Source organism: Choloepus didactylus, chromosome 2, assembly GCF_015220235.1.
Source record: "Choloepus didactylus isolate mChoDid1 chromosome 2, mChoDid1.pri, whole genome shotgun sequence".
NCBI classification, from domain to species: Eukaryota; Metazoa; Chordata; class Mammalia; order Pilosa; family Megalonychidae; genus Choloepus; species Choloepus didactylus.
The window spans coordinates 235,933,189-235,940,675 of NC_051308.1; the positions used below are offsets into that span (position 1 = coordinate 235,933,189).

General features: G+C 43.2%; 1 protein-coding gene across 3 annotated transcripts in view; it reads right to left on the reverse strand.

Moving 5' to 3' along the window:
• Window positions 1-6,939, reverse strand: part of LOC119527929 (PR domain zinc finger protein 2-like) — a 97,869-nt gene extending 90,930 nt beyond the window's left edge. For all 3 annotated transcript variants that reach the window (XM_037828487.1, XM_037828485.1, XM_037828486.1), the window contains exon 1: window positions 6,894-6,939. The gene's annotated coding sequence lies outside the window, so the exon portion shown is untranslated. The remainder of the gene's footprint in view (window positions 1-6,893) is intronic.
• Between the last annotated feature and the right edge of the window lie 548 nt (window positions 6,940-7,487).

A 7,487-nucleotide genomic window follows, 5' to 3' on the forward strand; every position in this document is an offset into this window, starting at 1 on the left:
CATGTCACAATTCTCAAAGCCAAAGGAATTCTCAGTTGGCCCCTTGAGTTACGGTTTTTCCACTGGAATTGCCAATTCAGATGTGACTTTTATAAGCAAACATTTAAAACTGAGATTTTTCAGGAACCCTGCAAAATACTTCAAAATTTCCTGAAAAGGGGAAGAAAGCTATAGCAATGCGGACTAAACGGTCCTGGCACCAAGTATTCATTTTCTCACGTAAAGATTCTACAAACATTAATACAGTCATCTTACAAGTGGCTGCTTAGAGCTCTTTTGGGTTTTCCCACACAATAATAAGATACATAGGAAAACTCATTTTATGCAAACCACATATGACAAGGAGGATTCCTGAATTCAATACCCTAAAGCAAAACTGAAGTTATACTAGACAGACTGACAACTTAAACTATACTATGCTAAGGTGCCAGGTACTCTAACATCCACTACAAGATTCTGCTGGACTTCTCACAAGATTTTAAGGCAGTTTTTATTTAGGGGGAAGAGACTCTTCCACTTTACATATAAGCTCTGAGGTTTGCGAGGGTCTAACTTCAAAATATGTACCTACTTCTGTTCTCAAAAGCATTTTAAAATAACAGCAATACTTACTGTTTGCAGAGCAACATTTATGAGACTAGTTTAAGAAGCCAAAGGCATGTACATGAGATTTTCTTTTTTTAAAGTATGTTTCCTCAAAATTATTTGTGGCTCTTGTTTCAAGGTAAAGCTAAATGCCTAAAGGTTTCTGATAAAAGGGGTGAACTACTTACTGTCTCTGGCTGCCTGGCTGCTGTGAGCATGCCGTATGACTCAAGGAAAGGTCTGTGCAGAGCAGTAATATAATAGATGGGGCCAGTTATATTGGGGTCTTTAGTTCCAGGTTAAATTTAAACTTGACCCTGTGGGGAGAGTTCCCTACTCCAGGAACCCCAAAGGTCTTTAGAGAGAGAGAGGAAAGAGGAATCACTTCAAAGCAGAGACCTCAACACCTGCAGGCAGGGGCTGGAGAAAGAGCCTGGCTTCACTGCTGCCCACCAGTCTTCACCCCTGACCAAGTAATGAACAGCCACAGTGGTGTGTGACTGAGGAGGGGCCAGAAACAAAAGGATGCTGAATATTTTAGGAAGATTTAATTGCTAGGAAAGAGGGAGAAGTAGGCAGGGAGAGGGCAACAGGAAAGACCTGTGCCAGACGAGCCAGTTAAGAATCTGAGATGAGAATGGCTAAGATAATAGTTGAACAGGAACAAAAAATCTGAAGGACACTGCAGAGGAAGAATGGACAGAATATGTAAACTAACTGAATAAGAAGGTAAAACGAGATGGCAAAGATGAGTCAAACTTTGTGACAACAGGAACATGAACATACTTCAAAGACTAAGTCATCAGGAGGAAGAATGGTACTGAAGGGGAAAGTGGTGAGCTCCAATTTAGGGTCTGACTGAGAAGAAACCAGACATTCACAAGGAAAGCTCCAGGAACCAAGTGGGAAAAAAGGACCCAGCACAGCCAGGCCATCAAGGTTGGGATGGAGCTTTAGAAGCTTCAGTAGATGAGGAAATTGCCAGGGGAAAAAATATCCAGAGAGAAGAATAGAAGATGAAGGATTTGGTTTTGTCAAAGACGTGGAAGGGACAAGAAAAGAAATCAGTGCCCACGCCCCAACACACCTTGCTTCAGGAGCAGGGGGGTCAAAAAGCTTAAGATAACTTGGAAGGGCTTCTCTCAACAACTGTGCTGCGTTCTCTCTTGAGATCTAGTGCAAGAAATACCTAAGAAAAACGTTATCAATGTTTTTAAAAACCCTAAAGTATCTCAAATTGCTTGCATATTCTTTATCTTCTCATTTCAAAACACCCCAGTAAAAGAGAAAAGCAATCCTTGTACCTGCTTTACAAATACAAGGAAGCGAGAAGGAGTAACTGATCCAGGTCTCAAGTCTGATCCGTGCCACAGTCATTCTATGCATGGAGGTAGGGCTCAGTTAAATTATCAGAGAGATGCCCTGATACAACATTTACCTTCCGACACAGGTGAACTGATCTCCTCAATTAATCTATACTTATGCTAAGAGACCTCCTTTTTAAAACTACTATTTTCAGATGTACTTAAAACTAGGTCTTTCTGAATTATGGCAAAGTCCCTAAAATAAGCATCACAGAGTGAGAAACAATTAGAATGTCAATTTTTTTATTGATACTTCAAATTATGCTTAATTTATATTATATTAATAAGGTCTTGGATGACACATAGGATTCATATTGAGGTAATAAGAGTTTCGGTGAATCTCATGTTCTTTTCAAATTGGATGGTATCATTTAAATCATCTGAAAATGCCAACGAATTTTCCCACCATAGCTAAACATAGTCTTAGTGGAACTACATGCAAGTACATATAAAATGTGTGGGTTTTACCAATTTCCAGACAGGCTACCTACTGTAATCAAACTAACAGTTGCACTTAGCTTTACATATTTCATGCAAGCTGTGCCAAGAAGTAATTTAGCTCTTTCAAAGCAAAACCTATCATATGATTTATTGCAAGAACTACGAAATACTCCTTTCACCAAAATGGCTGGAAAATATGTAAGTATTCAGTAAAACTGCCTTTATTGCATGTTCCAAAGGACTAATAAATGAAAACATAGAATAGGTAAGACATGAACCAAAACCCTAAAAATAAATACTATACAATACTGAGAAAAACCTTACAAACAGATTTCACTCTAAATGAACCTGATTTAAGCCACACAATAACTCTAATTCAGGCTTCAAGGAGATGTAAGGTGGGGCAGGAAAGGCACTCTCCTTAAAAAAGAATATTTAAACAACACATGCATCCATTCCAGTGAAACTAGGCAGATATTCTGTAACTCCGAAAACCATCCCATTACCAAAAATGGCTCCAACAACACATCTCTTTATGTTTTATTTATCAGCAAGTTCTGACAAAGATTACTTATACCACACAAAAAAAATCAATTTATACTTAGTGATTATAAATAAAGATTTGACAACTTATACTTTTTCCCCCAGGGGAAGCTGCATTAATGATGCATGTTTTCCATTAAGATCAATAAGCTATCTTTAAATTATAATGCAATAAGTTCAAGTTAGGTAAGCACTTCAAAAGTAAACCTTATTTCCTCAGAGCGAATCATGTATTTTCTGTGTATAACCCAGAACTGATTGTTTAAAAAAAAAAAGGAGATTTTAGAAAAACTATAGTTTGGCTTCTACCATCAATCTTCAAGAGGTTGCTTCATTAAGTCACATTTTCTAGAAGAAAAGACATTTGTTTTTATGTTATTCAGTATAATGAGCCACAAGCTTAAATCATTCATCATGCATCGACTCTATGCACATTTATTTAAATTTAGTAATAATTTAATCTTAATATTGGGAATTATGATCCCCTGACATGAAAACTCCTTCATAATCTACAGGACACTTCACACTGATTTATCTATTGCCACAAAAGGGACACTAAAGCAAAACTGCTGAAACTGACCATTCTATCAAGTCATAAAATCAAAAGCAGGAAGGAACTTCGAGAGGCCAGTAAATTCATTCTCTGACTTCAAGGTGGGCCTCACATAAGCCATCGAGTCTACTCTTATAGTTCTTTGGCTAAAGAGATTCCATGAACTGCTTCAATGATTCAAGTCTGATCCAGTCGGACAAGCCTTCCTTTAAATCCAGCAGTTTCAACAAAGACAATTTTGCCTACCAGGGGACATTTGGCAATGTCTGGAGACTTTTTAACTAGTGCGGAAAGGCCAAGGATACTGCTAAACCTCCTACAATGCACAGGGCTGCCCTCCAACCCCCACAACAAAGAACAACCCAGCCCAAAACGCCAACAGTGCCAAAGTGGAGAAACACGTTCATGGGACCAAAAGATTGCGCTCGGTAATGGGGTCAACAGCTTTCGTACACTATATGAAGATGACTTTGACAGCTCCAACCATCAAGTCCCACTAACTTCAAAAGGAGAGAGCTAGAACACTGCCCCAGACCCCTAACCAAATGCCTTGAAGGGGGACGCTGTGGCTGATGAGGACCACACTGACCATAAAGCAATGGGCACATGTCAGTAGGAATGACTGCCAGGTAACGTCCCTATCATCTGGAAACTCCCCGAATCTACGAGTTGCAGCCCAGCAAGTTTGCCACGTTCCCCCAACTGTCCACCCACTCACCTTTCTCTCCCTAGCATGTATTTTTCTAGTTGCAGCCCATAGGTTTTTTTGTCATTTTTTCTGCGTGGGTAATGAAAATAGCATGAAAAACAAGTCAGAAAACATAAAAATAGTAAATAAGCTAAGGTGCTTTCCATCCTGGAAAGCCTATGCTTTAACATGACTTAAAAGGTTTGTAAATCAGATCCAGAACTTGAAAAGAGATCGGAAGCTTAAAGAAACAGTCTCAGGAATAAATAAAGCATCCAATATAAAATAATGATCAAAAGGATGTATGTGCAACTATACATATGTAACTGCACAGACCCTGCTGACGGAGAAGAGAGCAAAAGGAAGCTGAAATGCAGTGTTACTTCTCATAACTTCAGCAGTAGGAAAAATGCATTACTTAGAGGCTGAGAAACAAAATTTACATTTTCACATATCTTAAAGAATTAAAGAACTTTAAAATTCATGATAGGAAAAAATGCTAAATCCTAATGAAGAGAAAATCATAGGCTATAGAAACCTTACTAATTAATACGGACTTGATAAATAAGTTATAGCCCATCCATATACTATACAGTCATTAAAAATCATATTAAAGAATATTTAGTAACATGCCTAAATGTTGACAATATAGTGAGCAAAGACACCTTATGATGTCCATAAGGTGATACTGATTCTGTATAAAATGTAAATACATAAAAATGTCTAAATTCTTTAAGGAAATGTAAGTAAAGATGAGAGGCACACTGATTATACACACACATGCACACCGCGAGAGAAGGGAAGGAAAAGGGGGTCGGCCAGTATTTTAACAGGGCTTATCTCAAAAGTGGAAAGATTATGACCGATTTCTATTCTTGCTTTCTGCCTTTCTCTATTTCCAAATGGTCTATGGTGAGAATCTTTTAAATATTCTTTGCACAAAACTAATATATTACAAATGCAAACCGTACTGTCCCAGGCAACTGTCCACAAGATGAGAAAAAACAAATGTTCCTGAAAATACCAATTTTTTGATCAAAGACACCTTCAGAATTAACAATAGGAAAAGTGAGCATGCTTATTATGCCAGGCATTCTTCTAAGCACTTTAAATAAATGTATTAACTTATTTAAATCAAACCGAACACAATGTGTTGGGTGATAAGAATAAAAGAGCCCCGAAATGACAAAAGATGTGAAGGAGTTTTAGTCCACCAAGAATTTCAATTTTTGCTTCCGCAGCTTGAAATCAGGGGGGTTAATAGGATGATCGTTAAAGGTCCTTTCAAGGCTAAAATGAATTTCTATATGTAAAAGAATTTGGCCAAGTGTTTTTAAGGAAGCTTCTAGAAAATGAGGCAGCTGCATGCCAATTCTTAAACGCAAAACTCTACTAAAAAAGAAAATATGATTATCTTTCTCAGTTTTTCCTCAATATTTTTTCAACAAATTTCATAAAATATATTTTTTAGAGCCTACATTTTTCCAATTCTTGAACACAAGTGATCACACCGGCGAAATGAAGTCTGTGCTACTGTAGGTAAGAGAATCTTTGAAAGGGTTCGTTTGTTGTTCAACGCTGCTGTCGCTTTTAACAAGAAACCTGTAGTAAACAAAAACTAAGAAATATTTTAGTCGTTCCAGGTACCATGATTTTACTGTCTGCTTAGAAGCATCCAGGGACCTCCAGAGAGTCGGCAAAAGGCGGTCCACTTTTCAACTAAACCCAAGATCTCAGTGCAACCCTGAATGGAAAATGAAGGACCAGCACGAATCCCATCCCCGAGGGGGAATTACAGCGATGGGCCCGGGTCGCGGTGGGTCGCAGGCGCAGCAAGCCCCTGGCTCGGCGGTTCACTCGTGGGGAGGAGGAACTAGGAGATTTTAGGAATAAAAATGACCTGTTAGGTTTACTTCATGTCGTACTTGCCACCATCAAAAATTGGTTCATGGGCATCTTTGGTAACGAAATTAATCATATATAAATGCAGGTCTATTTTTGGTTTTTCTTGTTTCTTTTTTTTTTTGTTTTTGAAAGAATGGGGTTATGAGAACTCTGCTGAGGGAGAGAAGTTCCAGGTTTAAACCACACAAAATTACTTAGGGAACACAAAGACGCAAGACACAAACCAAATCAAGAAGGCAAATGTGAAAGACACGTTCGGTTGTGGACACAAAAGAGAAAAACGAAACGACTGGAAAACTCAAACGGCCCCGGGAGCCCCACGTGAGTCTCCAGCCCACGGGGTCGGCCGTGTCCGAGGTGGACGCTGAGCCGCACGCACCAGAGCATCGTCTCACCGCAGCCCGCTGCGTCCCCATCGCTGGCCGCGCGATGCACAACGGCTCCAAAAGCGAGCACCGCAACTTCCTCGCCGCGGGGCCCCGAGGCCGGGCCAGGGTGTTCGGAAGCGGGCCGGGAGGTAGTCCGGGCCGCGCCTACCCGCGGGGCCACCACCCACCCGCTTGGCCGCCCGAGCCGCCCGTTGCCCACTCCCCGGAGCGCGCATTGTTCCCGGGGCTCCCGCCGGCCGCCGCGCCCAGGACGTCCGGAGACCGCGGACAGGGTCTCGCCCGCCGGCCCGGACCCCCGTGGCGCCCGGCTCCCTCGGAGTGTAGACCCCACCGCCTGGCTCCTCGGGCGGCCGCGGGGCTCCGGTAGCGCGGGGAGGGACGAGCGTCCCGGCGCCCAGGAGGCCGCTCGCCCGACCGTTTCTTACCTGCGCCCGCCGCGCCCCGCTTCTCAGAGCGCCGAGAGCCGCCGTCCGCGCCGCCGCCGCCGCTCCGCCCGCCCCGGCGCCCGCGGCCGCGCCGCCGCCATCTTGGCTCCGGTCGGAAATGACGTCGGGCGGTGCCGGCCGCGACCCTGGGCCTCCTGGCCTCCGCAGCCCTCGCGGGTCGCCGACCCCCAGCGCGCCGTCCACAAGGCCGCCCCCTAGCCGCCGCTCTGCGCGCGCCGTCGTCCGGGAGTACCGACCCCGGGGCCCGGCAGGGATCGCACGTGCTGCGGCCGGACGGACTCGCGCCGATCCGACCGCGCTGGCCGCCCCGCGGGGGCACCGGGCAACCCTCAGGCGGCGCCTCTGAGAGGAAACCCCCGTGGCTCAGTGTCCAGCGTGACAGCACCAAAGGGTGGGGATTCTGCGGGATTCAAAATTGCTTGAAGAATCCACAGCCTTTAAAAAAAAAGAGTGGGGAGAGGGCGGAAGTGTTCATCGTTAAGTATCTGTTGAATGGATAAACATTTGGACAGTGTCAAGCGACAGTGTCTCTTATGGAAGGACACGTCTTGCTTCACCCTAAAAGAACAAACT